The sequence below is a fragment of the Somniosus microcephalus genome, chromosome 9, assembly GCF_052327205.1.
Source record: "Somniosus microcephalus isolate GS21.2 chromosome 9, FLI_Smic_1.0, whole genome shotgun sequence".
NCBI classification, from domain to species: Eukaryota; Metazoa; Chordata; class Chondrichthyes; order Squaliformes; family Somniosidae; genus Somniosus; species Somniosus microcephalus.
In genome coordinates, this window is record NC_140995.1 from 37,738,284 (window position 1) to 37,760,204 (window position 21,921).

The 21,921-nt window shown below is 52.7% G+C and overlaps 1 protein-coding gene across 1 annotated transcript in view; it reads right to left on the minus strand.

The window, feature by feature from the left end:
• The window catches only part of col21a1 (collagen, type XXI, alpha 1), a 639,396-nt gene that overhangs the window by 513,109 nt on the left and 104,366 nt on the right, over positions 1 to 21,921 (minus strand). The window lies entirely within an intron of this gene.

Genomic DNA, 21,921 nt, shown 5'->3' on the forward strand with positions numbered 1-21,921 from the left:
TCCTCCACCTCCTCCTCCTCCTCCTCCTCCTCCTCCTCCTCCTCCTCCTCCTCCTCCTCCTCCTCCTCCTCCTCCTCCTCCTCCTCCTCCTCCTCCTCCTCCTCCTCCTCCTCCTCCTCCTCCTCCTCCTCCTCCTCCTCCTCCTCCTCCTCCTCCTCCTCCTCCTCCTCCTCCTCCTCCTCCTCCTCCTCCTCCTCCTCCTCCTCCTCCTCCTCCTCCTCCTCCTCCTCCTCCTCCTCCTCCTCCTCCTCCTCCTCCTCCTCCTCCTCCTCCTCTCCTCCTCCTCCTCCTCCTCCTCCTCCTCCTCCTCCTCCTCCTCCTCCTCCTCCTCCTCCTCCTCCTCCTCCTCCTCCTCCTCCTCCTCCTCCTCCTCCTCCTCCTCCTCCTCCTCCTCCTCCTCCTCCTCCTCCTCCTCCTCCCTCCTCCTCCTCCTCCTCCTCTCCTCCTCCTCCTCCTCCTCCTCCTCCTCCTCCTCCTCCTCCTCCTCCTCCTCCTCCTCCTCCTCCTCCTCCTCCTCCTCCTCCTCCTCCTCCTCCTCCTCCTCCTCCTCCTCCTCCTCCTCCTCCTCCTCCTCCTCCTCCTCCTCCTCCTCCTCCTCCTCCTCCTCCTCCTCCTCCTCCTCCTCCTCCTCCTCCTCCTCCTCCTCCTCCTCCTCCTCCTCCTCCTCCTCCTCCTCCTCCTCCTCCTCCTCCTCCTCCTCCTCCTCCTCCTCCTCCTCCTCCTCCTCCTCCTCCTCCTCCTCCTCCTCCTCCTCCTCCTCCTCCCTCCTCCTCCTCCTCCTCCTCCTCCTCCTCCTCCTCCTCCTCCTCCTCCTCCTCCTCCTCCTCCTCCTCCTCCTCCTCCTCCTCCTCCTCCTCCTCCTCCTCCTCCTCCTCCTCCTCCTCCTCCTCCTCCTCCTCCTCCTCTCCTCCTCCTCCTCCTCCTCCTCCTCCTCCTCCTCCTCCTCCTCCTCCTCCTCCTCCTCCTCCTCCTCCTCCTCCTCCTCCTCCTCCTCCTCCTCCTCCTCCTCCTCCTCCTCCTCCTCTCTCCTCCTCCTCCTCCTCCTCCTCCTCCTCCTCCTCCTCCTCCTCCTCCTCCTCCTCCTCCTCCTCCTCCTCCTCCTCCTCCTCCTCCTCCTCCTCCTCCTCCTCCTCCTCCTCCTCCTCCTCCTCCTCCTCCTCCTCCTCCTCCTCCTCCTCCTCCTCCTCCTCCTCCTCCTCCTCCTCCTCCTCCTCCTCCTCCTCCTCCTCCTCCTCCTCCTCCTCCTCCTCCTCCTCCTCCTCCTCCTCCTCCTCCTCCTCCTCCTCCTCCTCCTCCTCCTCCTCCTCCTCCTCCTCCTCCTCCTCCTCCTCCTCCTCCTCCTCCTCCTCCTCCTCCTCCTCCTCCTCCTCCTCCTCCTCCTCCTCCTCCTCCTCCTCCTCCTCCTCCTCCTCCTCCTCCTCCTCCTCCTCCTCCTCCTCCTCCTCCTCCTCCTCCTCCTCCTCCTCCTCCTCCTCCTCCTCCTCCTCCTCCTCCTCCTCCTCCTCCTCCTCCTCCTCCTCCTCCTCCTCCTCCTCCTCCTCCTCCTCCTCCTCCTCCTCCTCCTCCTCCTCCTCCTCCTCCTCCTCCTCCTCCTCCTCCTCCTCCTCCTCCTCCTCCTCCTCCTCCTCCTCCTCCTCCTCCTCCTCCTCCTCCTCCTCCTCCTCCTCCTCCTCCTCCTCCTCCTCCTCCTCCTCCTCCTCCTCCTCCTCCTCCTCCTCTCTCCTCCTCCTCCTCCTCCTCCTCCTCCTCCTCCTCCTCCTCCTCCTCCTCCTCCTCCTCCTCCTCCTCCTCCTCCTCCTCCTCCTCCTCCTCCTCCTCCTCCTCCTCCTCCTCCTCCTCCTCCTCCTCCTCCCAGACTTTGCATTTGAAAAAAATACATGCACCCTTCCCCTTTAAGAGCTCACTGGCACCAGAGTGTCTGCCGTGCGCTGCGCCCGAGCTCGGGTGTTGCGCTCTCCACCACCGCCGGCTTAGCGCCTAAAGATACTAGTGGAACGCCTCTTTTAGCGCTCCACCAACCTCTTAGGGCGAAGCCACTGAATTTCCGGCAACGGGGCGCTACTTTGGGGCGGGCGATAACTTCGGGCGGGCGCTAAGCTTAGCGCCCCAAAACTGTCTATACTGAAAATCTAGCCCAGAGAGTTTAACGGTAGCAGTGCAGCAGAGAATAAGGTCAAAGCAAGGAATGGTAAAAACATTTAAATTAAAGGCTCTTTATCTGAATGCACAAGGCATTCGTAACAAGATAGACGAACTAGTGGCGCAAATAGAAATAAATGAGTTTGATCTAATAGCCATTACAGAGACGTGGTTGCAAGGTGACCAAGGTTGGGAACTAAATGTTACAGGATCTTGACATTTCGAAAAGACAGGCAGAATGGAAAAGGAGGGGGAGTAGCCCTGATAATAAAGGATGACATAAGAACAGCAGAGAGAAAGGATTGCGCCATGAAGATCAGGAAGTAGAATCAGTATGGGTGGAGATAAGGAATAACGAGCAGAAAACACTGGTGCGAGTAGTATATAGACCCCCTAACAGTAACTATACCGTTGGACAGAATATTAATCAAGAAATAGTAGGAGCTTGTAACAAATGTAATGCAATAATCGTGGAGGACTTTAATCTTCATATAAACTGGACAAATCAAATTGGCAAAGGTAGTCAGGAGGATGAGTTCATGGAATGCATTCGGGACAGTTTCCTAGAACAGGGGCAACACGGTGGCATAGTGGTTAGCACTGTTGTCTCACAGCGCCAGGGACCCGGGTTCGAATCCGGCCTCGGGTGACTGTCTGTGTGGAGTTTGCACATTCTCCCCGTGTTTGCGTGGGTTTTCTCCGGGTGCTCCGGTTTCCTCCCACAGTCCAAAGATGTGCGGGTTAGGTTGATTGGCTATGATAAATTGACCCTTAGTGGTAGGGGGATTAAATACGTGGGGTTACGGGGATAGGGTGGGATATGTGTTGGTGTAGGGGTTACGGGGATCGGGTGGGATATGTGTCGGTGCAGGCTCGATGGGCCGAAATGGCCTCTATCTGCACTGGGGTTTCTGTGATCTGATCTGAATACGTCATGGAACCAGCCAGGGAACAGGCTATTTTAGATCTTGTATTGTGTAATGAGACAGGGTTAATTAGCAATCTCATAGTAAAGGATCCTCTGGGGCAGAGTGATCATAATATGATAGAATTTCAAAATGGGCCGGATTTTGCGACCCCTATGGGTGCGTACGAGGTGTGTACGCACCCATAGGGGCCGCGCAAGTGCCAGGCCTGCTGACAGTTAACCACCCCGATAAAGTGGCGAGCAATCTCGCCTCCGTTTCACTCGAGATTGAAACCCGTGCTGCAGCAATTAAATTCAATTTGGGGTCTGAATTACAATAATAGACCCTGATTCAAATATGTTAATGAGCCTCCCACCTCACCACAGCAGGAAACTCGACCGCCACAATAACTGCCGCTGTAAAAATGGCGGCCGTTGTATACGTGGCAGATTTTGACATTTTAACCCCCCTCCCCTGAATTTTTTCCATCCATGATGGTGGGGTTAATATTGAGGCCTATGCCATCTATTTTAATTTATTCTACTTTAAGGACCATTCATGCCCAACCTTCAATTTCATGCTACCTTAAGGTGGTCCTTCTCAAGGAAACTCTTTCATCTAAGAAGTGCTATTATTTATTTTAGCTAAAAATGAAAAACATATGAGGTGTATGCGTCTCACTCTGTGTTTTCCCTTAGCAAGATGCTAGCCCAGTTGGACAACTAAGTGTGAGGAGACCAAAACTCTGCACAGTACTCCAGGTGTGGTCTCACCAAGGCCCTGTACAATTGTAACAAGACTTCCTTACTCTTAGTCCAACCCCCTTGCAATAAAGGCCAACATGCCATTTGCCTTCCTTATTGCATGCTGTACCTGCATGCTAGCTTTCTGTGTTTCTTGCATGAGGACACCCAAATCTCTCTGAACACTTAAAAGTTTCTCACCATTTAAAAAATATTCTGGTTTTCTATTCTTCCTACCAAAGTGAATAACCTCACATTTCCCTACATTATACTCCATCTGCCACTTTACTGCCCACTCACTTAGTCTATCAATATCCCTTTGCAGACTCTTTGGCCTAGAAATTCACTTGGGCGCGGGCAGCTCGCTCGCGCCCAAAAGTTAGCGCTGGGCGGGGAGGCATTAGCGCACGCCGTATATTCGTCTTCTGCGCCCCAATTCGGAAGCGGGCGCTATACCAGGGTGTGCCCGCCTCCGTTTGGGGCGCTGCAACTGAATATCGGCGCGCTAGTTGCCGCAGCGCCACCCGATGCGGTGCGGCAGGCTGCGGTACTGCAGGCCTCCCCCTTCTCTTAAGGGGGAGGAGCCTGCAACGGCCGGAGCCCCGATCACGAGTGCCGGCAAAAGAGCCCGGCACAACGGAGAAGTGCCGGGCTCCACGGAAACCAGCCGGCAATGCCGCGGGGGGGGGGGGTGGAGGAGGCCGGGGAAGGAGGTGCGGGCAGGCGGCCGCCGAAAAAGCGGCCGGCCGCACCTTCAGCTTTAAAGCGCCCCACTATGGCAGCAGGACGGCCCCGTTTTCTGTTCGCTGTTTGCGCCCGGTTCGGAGGAGGTGGGCGCAAATAAATATGGGGATCGGCGCGGTTTTGGGGCGTTACGGGCCCCCGCGCACACCGATGACGTCATCGGTCCCGGCGCAGCGCTAACAGCTACCGCCGCCAATACCGCTGCACTCAATTTCAGCGCTACCACCCCGCCGGCGCAAAAGACCTCTTTAGGCGCTAAGTGGGCGCAAGGCCCACTGAATTTCTAGGCCTTTGTGTTCTCCTCACAGCTTACTGTCCCATCTAGCTTTGTATCATCATCAAACTTGGATATATTACATTTGGTCCCCTCATCCAAATCATTGATGTAGATTGTGAATAGCTGAGGCCCAAGCACTGACCCTCACGATACCCCACTAGTTACAGCCTGCCAACCTGAAAATGACCCGTTTATTCCTACTCTCTGTTTTCTGTCCGCTTACCAATCCTCAATCTATGCTAGTATATTACCCCCAATTCCATGAGCCCCAATTTTGTTTAATAACCTCTTGTGTGGCACCTTATCAAATATCTTCCTGCAGTCTACAGCTTCCTTCCTCATTATCAACCACACGGCCAAATTTTGTATCGTCTGCAAACTTCTTAATCATACCCCCTACAATGAAACCTAAATCATTGATATATACCACAAAAGGGAAGAAACCTAGTACTGAGCCCTACGGAACCCCATTGGAAACTGCCTTCCAGTCACAAAAACACCCGTCGACCATTACCCTTTGCTTCCTGCCACTGAGCCAATTTTGGATCCAACTTGCCACTTTCCCTTGGATCCCATGGGCTTTTACTTTTCTGACCAACCTGCCATGTGAGACCTTGTCAAAGGCCTTGCTCAAATCCATGTAGACTACATCAAATACGCTACCCTCATCGATCCTTCTTGTTACCTCCTCAAAAAATTCAATCAAGTTAGTCAGACATGACCTTCCCTTAACAAATCCATGCTGACTGTCCTTAATTACTCTGTGCCTTTCTAAATGACAATTTATCCTGTCCCTCAGAATTTTTTCTAATGATTTGCCCACCACCGAGGCTAAGCTGACTGGCCTGTAATTACTCAGTCTATCCCTTTCTCCCTTTTTAAATAACGATACAACGCTAGCAGTTCTCCAGTCCTCCGGTACCACACCTATAGCCAGAGAGGATTGGAAAATTATGGTCAGAGCCTCCGTTATTTCCTTCCTTGCTTCTCTTAACAGCCTGGGATACATTTCATCCAGGTCTGCCGATTTATCTACTTTCAAAGATGCTAAAGCCCTTAGTATTTCCTCTCTCACTATGTTTATCTCATCTATTATTTCACACTCCTCCTTAACTACAATGTCTGCATCGTCCCTCTCTTTTGTGAAGACAGACGCAAAGTATTCATTAAGAACCATACCCATGTCTTCCGCTTCAACACACAGGTTACCTTTTTAGTCTCTAATAGGCCTTATTCTTTCTTTAGTTATCTTCTCGCTCTTTATGTATTTATAAAACATCTTTGGGTTTTCCTTGATTTTACTTGCCAATATTTTTTCATGCCCTCTTTTTGCTTTCCTAATTCCTTTTTCATTTTACCCTTGCATTTTCTATACTCCTCTAGGCTTTCTGTAGTATTTAGCTCTCGGTATCTTACATAAGCTTCCCTTTCTTGTCTTATCCTACGCTGTATACCCCTTGACACCCAGGGAGCTCTAGATTTGGGAGTCCTACTCTTTTTCTTTGTGAGAACATATTTGTTCTGAACCTCCTCCTTGAATGCCTCCCACTGCTCTGACACTGATTTACCTTCAAGTAGCTGTTTCCAGTCCACTTTTGCTAAATCACATCTCAACTTAGTAAAATTGGCCTTTCCCCAATTGAGAACTTTTTCTCTTGGTCTATCTTTGTCCTTTTCCATAACTATGCTAAATCTAACTGAATTATGATCACTACCACCAAAATGCTCTCCTAGATACCCCTTCCACCTGCCCAGCTTCATTCCCTGAAACCAAGTCCAGAACTGCCCCCTCTCTTATTGGATTTGCTACATACTGGCTAAAAAAGTTCTCCTGAATGCATTTAAAGAATTCTGCACCCTCTAAACCATTCACACTGATTCTATCCCAGTTAATATTAGGGTACTTGAAATCCCCTATTATTACTGCCCTATTTTTTTGCACTTCTCTCATGTCTCTGGATCATTAATCCAGGCCTCTGGATTACTAGTCCAGTAACATAACCACTTTTCTTTTTTATTAATATACTTTATTGAACATTAAGAACATTTACAACATCGTGATCATTTCATTGTATGATACAAATCAATTCCGCCGCTCTGCACAGCCATTCCGCCACCACATTTTAACATCAAACCCTGAAGTTTAGTAACATAACCACTATGCTACTGTTCCCGTGCTTAAGGAATGGTTCCGCTGCCTTGACTGTTCAGGAGGAGCTCGCCAGTACTCACGGAGCAGGTGTCCCAATTCGTGGTGGTCTGCTACATCCTCCATAACATGGCCATCATGAGGGCGCAGCCCTTGCCACCACGGGTTTCATGACCACCTCAGGAGGAGGAGGAAGGGTAAGGAGAGGAGGAGGAAGGGAGGAGGCAGCCCGCAAATCCCCGTTCCGGATGGGCTGTCCGTGAGCGCATCATTAGATTCCTGTTCCCTACCTTACCATCCCTCTGTCACAGAACATCACAGCGTCCTCTTGGGCACAATGTGAAATGAAAGCTGCCACAAAACAAACATTCCAGACATAATTTATAAATGATTCAATCCAATACCACCATAACAAAGTCAACTAATCACCCTTGTGCATTCCCTCAGTGTCTGTCTTTCATGTGCCTATTCTAGTGCTTCTATGAAGTACTACCCCAGTGGCTGCAGCATGGCTGGTAGAAGGCTGCTGACTTTTCATGGGGGACACTGCATATGGCCTTGCAAGATGACCTTGAGCGGCTCTGGGCCTAGAAGGCCCAGCTGTAGACTGCACCACCACAGCATGGGTAGCAGCAGTCTGGGCTGGCTGACTGATAGGCAACTGCAATGGCACTGGTGGAGTGGTATTGGTGGAAGTACGAACACTGTCATCAGGTTATTGCTCCACGGAACCACTGCCACTCCCCCGGGATGGCGCCTCAGCATTCCTAGCCATCTGTTGGAGGACATAATGCTGGACTGCTGTGAGAACCTGCAAGCCACTTTCCACACGATGGCAGCAGTCTGAGCTTGTGTGGCAGCAAGCTGTGCCTGCATGAGCGCAGTCTGAGCTTGTGTGGCAGCAAGCTGAGCCTGCATGACAGAAGTCTGAGCTTCCACTGCAACACTCAGACATTGGGTCACTTCCGCTTGTGTTGCAATGGAACCTGTGACATTGCCCATCATACCCAGCATCATGGTTGGGTCTACAAGTACTCTAACAGAGTTTTCCATCCTGGAAATCATGGGCTCCAAGCTCTGCGCAAAGCCCCGTGCAATGTTGGAGCTGGATTCCTCCATGCTCCTTGACAGTGACAGGAGGCTCTCTGGCAGGCCTGCCATTGCACCAAGTATTTCTGTGTGAATGCCCATCACCCTTCTTCTGAAGGCCGCCCCATCGAAGTCCTCATCTGAGTGCACTGCAGCAGAACTCATGTGCGACCTTGCCCTCCGGTGAGCTGGCACCTGTGCTACCCTTTCCTCCTGGCCTGGCTGCAGCCCACTCATGAACGGTGACTCACCATGTGCAGATCCTGCCTCTATACTACTTTTTAAAGTTCATGCAGTGCCATTTTCTGAGCTGGTGCCTGGGAGTGTCAGATCGAGTGACGGTGTTTCTTCTTCTCCTTCACTCTTTTCCTTTACTTTTTCCTGCACAGGCTGGGTTGGTGGCAGTTTTTTGGGTATCTGAAAGGAGAAAGAGACAAGGGTCGGGTTATGGTGAGTAGAGGGGGAGAAGTCAAGATATGCATGCTGACACCATTAGCAGCTTGTAAGTGAGAAGAGATTGTGTGATGAGGGGGAAATGGGATGTGGATTAGGTATGAGCTTACCGTCATCATCAATGCTTTCAGCCTTGCCGATCACCGCGGCCTGTAAGATTAGGATTATAGGTCAGACACAGGTTACCCAAAGGGTCTTAGGAGTTGTAAGGCTTTTTATTAAAGAGCTAGGGCTAGATTTTCAGTTGGTTGCGCCAGCAGTTAGCGCCTTAAGAGAAGTGATTTTCGGGCGCTATGCGTGTAGCGCCTGGGCGCAGCGCAGTTTGCGCCCCGCCCCAAATTAAGTTGCCCGTTAGCGCCGGCGCAAAGTTTAGCGGCCGCCCGGATGCGCGCGCAGAAAATGACGTCACATCCTCGTGCAACGCCCTTTGGCCGCCCCGAATGCAAACTTCAGTCGGACCGCCCCATTGTGCGGCTGGCGTCCAGAGCGTTTGTAAAATGGAACGCAACTCACTCTGGGGAGCGCAAATTAAAGGGCACTCCTATACAAGGCACTCTGCATGTGTTGTGTGGAAGTCTCCAGTGTGTTGTTGGTTCCGGCCACCACATCACTACTACTATCACTCCTCCTCCTCCTCCTCCTCCTCCTCCTCCTCCTCCTCCTCCTCCTCCCCCTCCCCCTCCCCCTCCCCCTCCCCCTCCTCCTCCTCCTCCTCCTCCTCTCTCTCTCTCTCTCTCTCTCTCTCTCCCCCTCCTCCTCCTCCTCCTCCTCCTCCTCCTCCTCCTCCTCCCAGACTTTGCCTTTGAAAAAAACACATGCACCCTTCCCCTTTAAGAGCGCACTGGCACCAGAGTGTCTGCCGTGCGCTGCGCCCGAGCTCGGGTGTTGCGCTCTCCACCGCCGGCTTAGTGCCTAAAGATACTAGTGGAACGCCTCTTTTAGCGCTCCACCAACCTCTTAGGGCGAAGCCACTGAATTTCCGGCAACAGGGCGCTACTTTGGGGCGGGCGCTAACTTCGGGCGGGCGCTAAGGTTAGCGCCCCAAAACTGTCTATACTGAAAATCTAGCCCCTACAGTTTTAAAGCATAATCAGATATTACATGTGGTTTAAGCTAAGTATAATAGACATACAACCCGTGACAGTAGAAAACGATCTACGACTCCCGAAGCAGAATGCCACGACCAGACGGACGGTGAGGCAGTACAGTGGTCTCGGATTGAGGGATTCCTGCAGTCTGCTGCAGCGGTCACTTCCGTTGGGTCATCCCTCGAGCTGTTGGAGGTGTTAGGCCGTCAGCCACCTCAGAGGCTAAACTTGACCAAGGTGTTAGGTCGTAGCCACCTCGGGGAAGCCTTCGCCCCTAACTGCCTGATTTCCTTTCTTGGTCATCTATATTTATAGTTATTTCGATGGGCTGGTGATTACCTGCTGTCAATCATTTGTTCCCCATCCTATTGTCAAATTGTGAAGCGGGAAGGCATCCCTCACCGTCCCTTGCTGCATGGCTGACGAAGCCTCCCTCTTATCTTCCTGAGGAATGTTTTGCTATGTTTCTTTAAGGACAGTTTATGACTTTTTGGCTCCATTTTGTCTATTATCCCACCACCTTGTGTTGTTTTGCATTTTACGATTCCCTTATCACTTCTATTTGTCTTTTGGTGCTTGTTATTCGACCTCGCTGGCATTTCTGCCATCTGTTCCTGGCTGCATGTTGTCAGTCTCTGTTCTAAGAATTAAAACCCCATCTTTGAATCTAACAGCTATTTCTTACAGGCCTCAGTGACGACCCCTCCAATTATCTCCAGAACTGTCTCCTCCAGCTGGGTCAGGTTCTGCGGTGTTTCTTGTCCCTTTGCCTGTTTGCTCTTGCTCGCAGCAGTTGTTAGCCACCTTGGATTGCAAAAGAAAGGGAAATGTGTCCGTGAGTGTGTTGCAATGTGTTTTGGTAATGTGCCTGACATGGTTGTGTGTAAGGTGTGAGATGTGGGCGCGAGGCTTGCAGCAGTAGTAAGTGTGTGAGGGTAAGGTGAAGCCATGATTGTGAAGTATGAGTCATGATTGCTAGAGATTGTTGGTAGGTGAGTGATGGGGCTGTGGTGCATTGAGTGTGTGAGGCTAGTGGTGGGATATGGCATTTGAAGGTGCATTCCCTCACGTTGACCACTCATGTGAGGTCATTAAACTTCTTCCGGAACTGGATCCATGTCCTGGGGGAAAGACTGGTGGCACTGACAGCTTCAGCGATCTCCTCCAGTGTGTCTAGAAGGCCTCCTGGCCCCCTGGGGGGTCGAGGACCTGTCTCCTCCCATAGACTCCCTGTACCAAGGCATCCAGGGCTGTATTGGAGAACCGAGGTGCCCTTTCTCTGCCATAAGTTCCAGCTCCAGTTAGAATGAGGTACTTCTCTCACAAAGCACCTCCCCTTTAAGAAGTACAGACAGCCTTTCACTCTGCAGGCAACCTTTAAATACAAAGAAGGCTTCCCATGATATTGGGCCTCCTGTTGAGCGCTGAGCCAACCAGCACTGCGTCGAGCACTGGGCCCAGCGCTGCAATCATGTTAATGAGCAGGCAGTACGAATTTTGCGTGCTGGCTGCACTACTTATAACAGGAGTGGGCAGATTGCACATCGCGATCCCTGGACCCGTTTTCGGGCCTTATCTAATTTAGCCCCAAAATTGTTTCTTGTCCATTAACAAACTTTTTATTTTTGCTGCTACATTTCTTCTTATTCCAGAGTACAGAAATAGAAGGATAGAGCAGATGAATGCATGGCTGGAGAGATGGTGCAGGAGGGAGGGCTTTAGATTCCTGAGGCATTGGTACCGATTCTGGGGGAGGTGGGACTTGTACCTTGTACAAGCCGGACGGGTTGCACCTCAACAGGGCTGGGACCAATATCCTCATGGGGGGGTTTGCTAGTGCTGTTGGGGAAGGTTTAAACTAGCTTGGCAGGGGCATGGGAACCTGAAAGTAGATTCAGAAGGAAGAGATGCAAAGCTGGAAATGGAAGGCAGTAAGTGAGTGTGGAAGGCAGAGGAAACAAAGGCTAGAAAATAGACAACAAAGGGGTTTGGCAGTGCTTAATGGTATATACGTCAATGCAAGGAGTCTAGTGCATAAGGCATATGAGCTGAGGGCACAGATAGACACGTGAAAGTGTGATATCATAGCTATTACTGAAACATGGCTGAAAGAAGGGCAGGAATGGCAGCTCAACATTCCAGGGTTTTCAGACAAGATAGAGAGGGGGATAAAAAAGGAGAGGGGGGTCATATTACTGGTTAAAGAAATAATTACAGCTGTGAGGAGAGATTATATGTTAGAATGATCATCAAATGAGGCCTTATGGGTTTAACTGAAGAACAAAAAAGGGGCAATCACACTGCTAGGAGTGTACTATAGAGCCCCAAATAGTCAGTGGGAGATAGAAGACAAATATGTAGGTAAATTTCTGGGTTCAAATCCCACCATGGCGGCTGGGCAATTTAAAAATTCAGTTAATTAAATAAATCTGGAATAAAAGCTAGTACCAGTAACGGACTGTCATAAAAGCCCACCCTTACCTGGTCTGGCCTATATGTGACTCCAGACCCACAGCAATGTAGTTGACTCTTAAATAGCCCACTCAGTTGTAAAAAAAACGCTACGAAAAACAAAAAGAATAAAACCGGACGGACCACCCGGCATCGACCTCGGCACCAGCTACAGACACGACTATGGCACTCCCAGCCCAGTCGTCCCTGCAAAGTTCTCCTCACCAACATCTGGGGACTTGTGCCAAAGTTGGGAGAGCTGTCCCACAGACGAGTCAAGCAACAGCCTGACATAGTCATACTCACAAAATCATACTTTTCAGCTAATGTCCCAAACTCCTCCATCACCATTCCTGAGTATGTCCTGTCCCACTGTCCAGTTGCGAAGGAGTGGACCTGGGAGTCCTCAACATTGACTCCAGACCACATGAAGTCTCATGGCTTCAGGTCAAGCAAGGGCTAATTATCACCTACGGCCCTCCCTCAGCTGATGAACACCACTTGGCAGAAGGACTGAGAGTAGCAAGGGCACAAAATGCAATCTGGGTGGGGGACTTCAATGTCTATCACCAAGAGTGGCTCGGTAGCACCACTACTGGCCGAGTCCTGAAGGACATAGCTGCCAGTCTGGGTCTGCGACAGATGGGGAGAGAACCAACATAAGGGAAAAACCTACTTGACCTCGTCCTCACCAATCTAATTGTCGCAGATGCATCTGTCCATGACAGCATTGGTAGCAGTGACCACCGCACAGTCATTGTGGAGGCGAAGTCACTGAGTCCGGCATATTCCTCACTCTACCATTGCCATCAAGCCAGGGGACCAACCCTGGTTCAATAAGGAGTGTAGAAGAGCATGCCAGGAGCAGCACCAGGCGTACCTAAAAATGCGGTGCCAAACTGGGGAAGCTGCAACATAGGACTGCACGCAGGTTAAAAAGAGGAAGCAGCATGCTATAGACAGAGCTAAGTGATCCCACAATCAATGGATCAGATCAAAGTTCTGCAGTCCTGCCACATCCCGACGTGAATGGTGGTGGACCATTAAACAACTAACGGGAGGAGTAGGCTCCATGAATATCCCCATCCTCAATGATGGTGGAGCCCAGCACATGAGTGCAAAAGACAAAGCTGAAGCGTTTGCAACCATCTTCAGCCAGAAGTGCCGAGTGGATGATCCATATCAGCCTCCTCCTGAGGTCCCCACCACCACAGAAGCCAGCCTTCAACCAATTCGATTCGCTTCACGTGATATCAAGAAACGGCTGAGGACAATGGATACAGCAATGGCCGTGGGCCCCGACAACATCCCGGCTGTCGTGCTGAAGACTTGTGCTCCAGAACTAGCCGCGCCTCTAGCCAAGCTGTTTCAGTACAGCTATAACACTGGCATCTATCCGACAATGTGGAAAACTGCCCAGGTATGTCCTGTTCACAAAAAGCAGGGCAAATCCAATCTTCCCAATTACCACCCCATCAGTCTACTCTCAATCATCATCAAAGTGATGGAAGGTGTCGTTGACAGTGCTATCAAGCAGCACTTACTCATCAATAACCTGCTAGCTGATGCCCAGTTTGGGTTCTGCCAAGACCACTCAGCTCCAGACCTCATTACGGCCTTGGTCCAAACATGGACAAAAGAGCTGAATTCCAGAGGTGAGGTGAGAGCGACTGCCCTTGACATCAAGGCAGCATTTGACTGAGTGTGGCATCAAGGAGCCATAGTAAAACTGAAGTCAATGGGAATCGGGGGGGGAAACTCTCCACTGGCTGGAGTCATACCTAGCACAAAGGAAGATGGTTGTGGTGGTTAGAGGTCAATCATCATGGCCCCAAGACATCGCTGCAGGAGTTCCTCAGGTCAGTGTCCAAGGCCCAACCATCATCAGCTGCTTCATCATTGACCTTCCCTCCATCATAAGGTCAGATAGTGGGGATGTTCGCTGATGACTGCACAGTGCTTAGTGCCATTCACAACTCCTCATATAATGAAGCAGTCCATGCCCGCATGCAACAAGACCTGGATGACATTCAGGCTTGGGCTGATAAGTGGCAGGTAACATTCACGCCACACAAGTGCCAGGCAATGACTATCTCCAACAAGCGAGCATCTAACCACCGCCCCTTGACATTTAACGGCATTACTATCGCCGAATCCCCCACCATCAATATCCTGGGGGGGTCACCAATGACCAGAAACTTAACTGGACCAGCCACATAAATACTGTGGCAACAAGAGCAGGTCAGAGGCTGTGTATTCTGCGGCGAGTGTCTCACCTCCTGACTCCCCAAACCTTTCCACCATCTACAAGGCACAAGTCAGGAGTGTGATGGAATACTCTCCACTTGCCTGGATAAGTGCAGCTCCAACAACACTCAAGAAGCTCGACACCATCCAAGACAAAACAGCCCGCTTGATTGGCACCCCATTCACCACCTTAAACATTCACTCCCTCCACCACCGGCGTACCGTGGCTGCAGTGTGTACTATCTACAAGATGCATTGCAGCAACTAGCCAAGGCTTCTTCGGCAGCACCTCCCAAACCTGCGACCTCTACCACCTCGAAGGACAAGGACAGCAGGTGCATGGGAACACCAATACCTCTAAGTTCCCCTCCAAGTCACACACCATCCTGACTTGGAAGTATATCGCCATTCCTTCATCATCGCTGGCTGAAAATCGTGGAACTGCCTCCCTAACAGCACTGTGGAAGTACCTTCATCACACGGACTGCAGCGGTTGAAGAAGGCGGCTCACCACCACCTTCTCAAGGGCTACTAGGGATGGGCAATAAACGCTGGCCTTGCCAGCGATGCCCACATCCCATGAACGAATAAACCCCGATGGTCTGCTCGATGAGGTTCCTCATGGTAGCATGGCTGTCATTAAATGATCGCTAGTCTCGAGTGGTGGGTTGCGGAGAGTAGTCATCAACCAGGTGTAGAGCGGATAGCCCTTGTCTCTGAGCAGCTACCCTCTGGTTCGGCGTGGTGGCTGGATGATTGCTGGCACAGTGGACTGGCGCAGGATGAAAGTGTCCTGACTGCTGCCAGGATACATCACCATCATGATGTGCTGGGCATGATCGCACACCAACTGCACAATAAATGACTGGTAGCCTTTGCGGTTATGGTACATCTCACCATTGATATGCAGCGCCCGCAAAGTCATGTGTGTGCAATCTATGGCGCCCTGCACTATGTGGAAGTCGATATCCTGGTAAATCCATGTGCGTGCTCCTCCTGCTTCTCTCTGTTTAGACAATGAATTCCCTTCTCCTGGAGTACAGAGCCTCTGTGACCTCTTGGATGCAGCTACTGATGGTGAACTGCGAGATGTTAACTATGTCGCCCATTCCAGCCTAGAAGGATCAACTGACGAAAACATTCAGGGACACGGTCACCTTGGAAGCCACTGGCAGACCCATCATCACCCTACTCTGTGGCTGTAGGTCTGGTTCCAAGAGATGGCAGAGTTCTGCTGAGCCTCCGAATATACTGCTCCTGGCTTAGGTGCTGGTAGAAGTGCTCCCTGAAGACCTAAGGTGGGTAAGACTCACTGCTGAGAGCCCTCTTCCCTCTGCAAGCAGCTTGTCTTCTTTGCTGCCTCTGCTCCATCTCCCTGTCATGCTGCAGTGCGAGGGGGACTGCAATTAGAGCCCCCATGACTGGGAACAAGTGGTGCAGTCAGAGGCCTTCCAGTTGCAGCCAATACCTTTCCAATGTCCAGCAGCACTCCCTACACACTTTAACAATGTTATAAATGTCTTCCAGCAAGCCAGTATTGATATAAAATCTGCAAGAGCCAGTACAAGAAAAATAATCAACTTACCTGCAAGTTGGATGTATCCCTTTAAATATCGCCGGTGGGGGGTTCCTCGTGCAGTTGAACACATGTTCAGTTGTGCATGTTTAGGAGAGGGAGTTGTTTGGAACGGCAACATCCAAAAAGACATGCATCAAATCAGCGTTACACGCTAACTGATGTCACGATCTGCCTACTTTGCATATTGCCGGCGCACGCACGTCCCGCCCGCACTATCGCCCTCATCAAGATGGCGATCAGCGCGGGTTGCATCGGAAGTGCGTGGAAACGAGGCGGCCACCATTTTTTTCCGAAACCAGCCTTAACTGCTGGCATAAGGTGCCAAATTTTGCAGCGAAAGAGGTAGCATAAATAGGTGTTGCTTGGACTGGAGAAGGGTTAGAAGTGCTGTACCCCTGGAGTGAGTGCTGGGTCCACTTTTGTTTTCAGTTATATAAAGATGGTTTGGACTTCGGTATTGGGTACACAATCTCAAAATTTGCTGATGATACAAAAGAGAGGGTGAGTTGGCAAACAAGTAGAAGGACTGTAAAAGACTTCAGGACAACATAGACAGGTTAACATAGTGGGCAGTCAGGTGGCAAATGCAATTTAATGTGGATATTTGCGAATTCATATATTTCAGAAGGAAAGTCAAGGAATGGGAATATTGTTGGAGTCGCTAGAAATCAACAGGCTCTGAGACTTTTGTTGCAGCAAAGGCAAAACGCGTGTTACTTTATTCACTCTCCATGAGGACTGAGGTTCTCAGCCTCGTTGCAGGGCTATGACATCATCACGCTACCGACGCATGATGTCATCACGCTACCGACGCTCTTAAAGGGACCCTGCCCCAATAACCCAACCAAGTACGTACATATAACAACATTGGCTATACATAGTGAATTGTGTTTAGGTACATATAACCACATTGGCTATACATTGTGAATTGTGTTATTGTCCCTATGTGGTCTCCGCCACATACGTCCCCCCAGAATTCACTAGCACTGGCAATGTCAGTCGTTGGGGGGGCCGGATCACACGGTCGGAACGGCTCCTCAATTCCGGGGCGGGGTCCGGGGGGTTCATCGGAGGGACCTCGGTCGCTCGGTGGTGGACTGAGGGTGCAGAAGCTGGAGGTCGGCCCCGCCTCGGGGGCTGTGCCAACTCAACGGGTCGGTCCAGATCCAGGTGGGCCGGCTTAAGACGGTCCACGGAAATGCAGTCCAGCTTACCGCCGACATCCACTACGAAGGTCTTGTCCCCGGTTTCCAGGACGCGGAATGGTCCATCGTAGGGTGGCCGAAGAGGTCCCCGGTGGACAAAAACGTACTCCGCTGCACGAAGGTCGAGCGGAATGTGGGACCGCGGGAGGCCGTGCTGCGACTTGGGCACTGGTGCGAAAACCTTGGCGTTGTCCAGAAGGTCAGACCGCTGACGGGCTGCGGACCAAGGTTCCGTTGCGTTGGGGACGAAATCCCCGGGAACCCGCAGCGGCTGTCCGTAAACGAGCTCGGCGGACGAGGGCTGGAGGTCCTCCTTGGGAGCAGTCCTGAGTCCCAGCATGACCCACGGGAGTCTGTCGATCCAACTGTTGTCCCGGAGGCTGGCCCGGAACGCGGCCTTCATGGAGCGATGAAACCGTTCGCACAGTCCGTTAGCCTGAGGGTGGTATGCTGTGGTGCGGTGGAGTTTCAACCCGAGGCCTCGGGCGACAGCGTTCCAGAGCTCCGACGTGAACTGGGGCCCCCGGTCAAGAGGAAATGTCAGATGGGGCGCCGAACCGGGCGACCCAAGTGCTGATGAACGCCCAAGCCACATCGGCGGACGTCGTTGAAGACAGCGGGACGGCTTCCGGCCATCGGGTGGTTCTGTCGACCATTGTGAGGAGGTGGGTGAACCCGCGGGAGGGCGTCAGGGGCCCCACCAGGTCCACGTTAGCATGGTCGAACCGCCTCTCGGGCACTGCGAAAGGTGCCAACGGGGCCTTAGTATGGCGATGCACTTTCGAGTGTTGGCATACCACGCAGGTGCTGGCCCAGTCGCGAACTTCCTTCCTGAGCCCGTGCCAGACGAACTTAGCCGCCACCAGCTTCTGTGACGGCTTCCTGCCCGGGTGGGAAAGATTAAGGACGGCGTTGAAAACTTGCCGTCTCCACCCGTCGGGCACGACGGGACGTGGCTGCCCAATGGAGACGTCGCACAGGAGTGTGGTGCCGGCATCGTCGAACGTGACGTCCGCTAGTTGAAGGCCCGTGACCGCCGTCCTGTAGGCCTGGACGTCTGGGTCGGAGGCCTAGTCGGCCGCCATGCGGGTGTAGTCGATGCTGAGGTGTACGGCGCTGGTGACGGCTCGGGAGAGACAGTCGGCGACAGGGTTTTCTTTCCCAGCCACATGCTGGATGTCCGTTGTAAACTCTGAGATGAAGGCCAGCTGGTGTTGCTGATGGGCTGACCACGGCTCGGAAGCTTTGGCCATGGCGAAGGTCAACGGTTTGTGGTCCACGAACGCTGTGAACGGGCGAGCCTCCAGTAGGAAATGGAAGTATCGGACGGCGAGGTAGAGGCCGAGAAGCTCGCGATCGAAGGTGCTGTACTTCCGCTCGTTGGGGCGGAGCTGCCGGCTGAAGAAGGCGAGCGGCTGCCAGGTGCCGTTGACCCACGGCGCCGACCGCATAGTCCGAGGCGTTGGTGGTGAGAGCGATCGGCGCATCAGGTAACGGATGCACCAGCTTGGTCGCGTTAGCCAGGGCCCTTTTCGTGTCCGTGAAAGAATTGGCCATCTCCTCGGACCAGTCGACAGCGAGCTTGTCGGGCTTGCCTTTGAGGGCCTCATAAAGGGGCCGCATAAGCTGGGCTGCTCAGGGGACGAAGCGATGGTAAAAGTTCACCATGCCCAAAAACTCCTGCAGGGCCTTCACGGTGAGGGGTCGCGGGAAGTCCATCACGGCCTCCACTTTCGATGGCAGTGGCACCGCCCCGTCCTTCGTGATGCGGTGCCCGAGAAAGTCGATCGAGGACAGCCTGAACTGGCACTTGGCCGGGTTGATGATTAGGCCGTGCTGGCTGAGACCGAAGGTGCGACACATGCTCCGTCCTGGAGGCGCTGGCGATGAGGATGTCGTCCAGGTATATGAACAGGAATGTCAGGTCCCGTAACACGGTGTCCATTAGGCGTTGAAAAGCCTGGGCTGCGTTTTTGAGACTGAATGGCATGCGGAGGAATTCAAACAGCCCGAACGGGGTGATCACCGCGGTTTTCGGGACGTCCTGCGGCCGGACAGGGACCTGGTGGTAATCCCGGACGAGGTCCACTTTCGAGAATACCACTTTCCCGGCCAGGCGGGCGGAAAAGTCCTGGATGTGTGGAATCGGGTAGCGGTCGGGGGTCGTAGCGTCGTTGAGGTGCCGGTAATCGCCGCACAGGCGCCACCCGCCGCCTGATTTCGGAGCAATGTGGAGGGGCGAGGCCCATGGACTGTTTGACCGGTGGATGATGCCGAGGCGCTCCATGGTGTCGAACTCGGCTTTAGCGATGGCGAGTTTCCCCGGGTCGAGACGCCGAGCGCGGGCGTAGATGGGCGGACCGGTGGTCGAGATGTGGTGTTCTACCCCGTGTTTGGTGGCGGCGGACGAGAACGTGGGCTTCGTGAGGTCCGGGAACTCGGCGAGGAGGCGGGAAAACTCGTCGGAGGCCGAGAGTGCGCTGGACAACTTCGTCGTACTGGACCCGCTGAGGGAACACGGGAGCGAGCTGAAAGTCTCAGCGTTGATGAGACGTCGGTTCTTGACGTCCACCAAAAGGCCATTGGCGCAGAGGAAGTCAGCGCCGAGAAGGAGGGTGGACACTTTTGCCGAGACAAAGTCCCAGGGGAACTGCTGCCCGCCAAAACAAAGCGCCACGCTCCGTTTCCCGAAGGTGCGGATGGAACTGCTGTTGGCGGCTTCGAGGACGGGGCCGTGGTTCTCCCCTTGCATGTCTATGGTTGACGCGGGCAGGACGCTCACCTGGGCACCCGTGTCGCAAAGAAAACAACGTCCAGAGTTGGTGACCGTAATAAATAACAAACTGCCTGAACGGCCGACAGCCATAGCAGCCGACGAGTGGTCTTTCGTTTGTTTCGACGCGAGAAAACTGCACGGGGGCCGGCACTTCCTGGCTTTGGTGCCAAACTGCGCGTGGTAGAAGCAGAGGCTTGGGGGCTGCCGCCGTTGGGCTGTATCGGTGGGGGCAGGGCTCCGCATGGCCGCGCAGTACTGTTGCCCGGCGGAGAAAAATTTGTCGGCCTCCTTGGCCAGGTCGCGGAAATCGGTAATGGAAGAGTTGGCTAAAGCCGACCGTACCTGACCTGGCAGCTGTTGAAGGAACAGTTCCTTGAAGAGGAAGCACGGTCTGTGTGTGCCCAGGAGGGCCAGCATGTGGTCCATCAGCTCCGAGGGCTTGGAGTCGCCAAGCCCGGGTAGAGAGAGAAGCCGGCGTGCACGCTCAGCTTCAGTGAGTCCAAAAGTTTCTAAGAGGTGCATTTTCAGCGTTTCGAATTTGTTGAGCTCCGGGGGGTTCTCAAGCAGGCTCACGACTCTGGCCGCGGTGGAGCTGCCGAGAGCAGTGATGACGTAGTAGTACCTCATGTCGTCCACGGTGAAGTCCCGGAGTGCAAATTGAGCCTCAGCCTGGGCGAACCAAGCGACAGCCTGTCGTTCCCAAAACTCGGGTAATTTGATGGAAACGGCGTTCGTCGCCATTTCAGATGCGGTCTTTGGAATCGTCCAAAAGAGCAGCGGGGTCACCAATGTTGGAGTCGCTAGAAATCAACAGGCTCTGAGACTTTTGTTGCAGCAAAGGCAAAACGCGTGTTACTTTATTCACTCTCCATGAGGACTGAGGTTCTCAGCCTCGTTGCAGGGCTATGATGTCATCACGTTACCGACGCATGACGTCATCACGCTACCGACGCTCTTAAAGGGACCCTGCCCCGATAACCCAACCAAGTACGTACATATAACAACATTGGCTATACATAGTGAATTGTGTTTAGGTACATATAACCACATTGGCTATACATTGTGAATTGTGTTATTGTCCCTACGTGGTCTCCGCCACAATATATACTTACTGGAAAGACACTGAAATGCCAACACAGACACAATAGGCTGAATGGCCTCCTTCTGACTGTAAATGTCCTTCTGTGCTGTAATTGTCCTTCCCAACCTGTCTGCAGCCTTTGACACGGTTGACCCCACCATCCTCCTCCAACGCCTCTCCACCGTCGCCCAGCTGGGTGGGACTGCACTCGCCTGGTTCCATTCTTATCTTTCTAATCATAGCCAGAGAATCACCTGCAATGGCTTCTCTTCCTGCTCCTGCACCGTTACCTCTGGTGTCCCCCAAGGATTTATCCTTAGCCCCCTCCTATTTCTCATCTACATGCTGCCCCTCAGTGACATCATCCAAAAACACAGTGTCAGTTTCCACATATATGCTGAAGACACCCAGCTCTACCTCACTACATCTCTCGACCCCTCCACGGTCTCTAAATTGTCAGACTGCTAGTCCGGTACTGGATGAGCAGAAATTTCCTGCAACTAAATATTGGGAAGAGTGAAGCCATTGTCTTCGGTCCCCGCCACAAACTCCGATCCCTAGCCACTGACTCCATCCCTCTCCTGGCAACTCTCTGAAGCTGAACAAGACTGTTCGCAACCTTGGTGTCATATTTGTTCCCGAGATGAGCTTCTGACCACATATTCGTGCCATCACAAAGACTGTATTTCCACCTCCGGAACACTCCGAACTGTCCTCAGCTCATCTGCTGCTGAAATCCTCATCCATGCCTTTGTTACCTCTAGACTTGACTGTTCCAATGCACTCCTGGCCTGCCTCCCACGTTCTACCCTCCATAAACTTGAACTCATCCAAAACTCTGCTGCCCATGTCCTAATTCACGCCAAGTCCCATTCACCCATCACCCCTTTGCTCGCTGCCCTAGATTGGCTCCCAGTTAAGCAATGCCTCAATTTTAAATTTCTCATCCTGGTTTTCAAATCCCTCCATGGCTTCACCCCTCGCAATCTCTG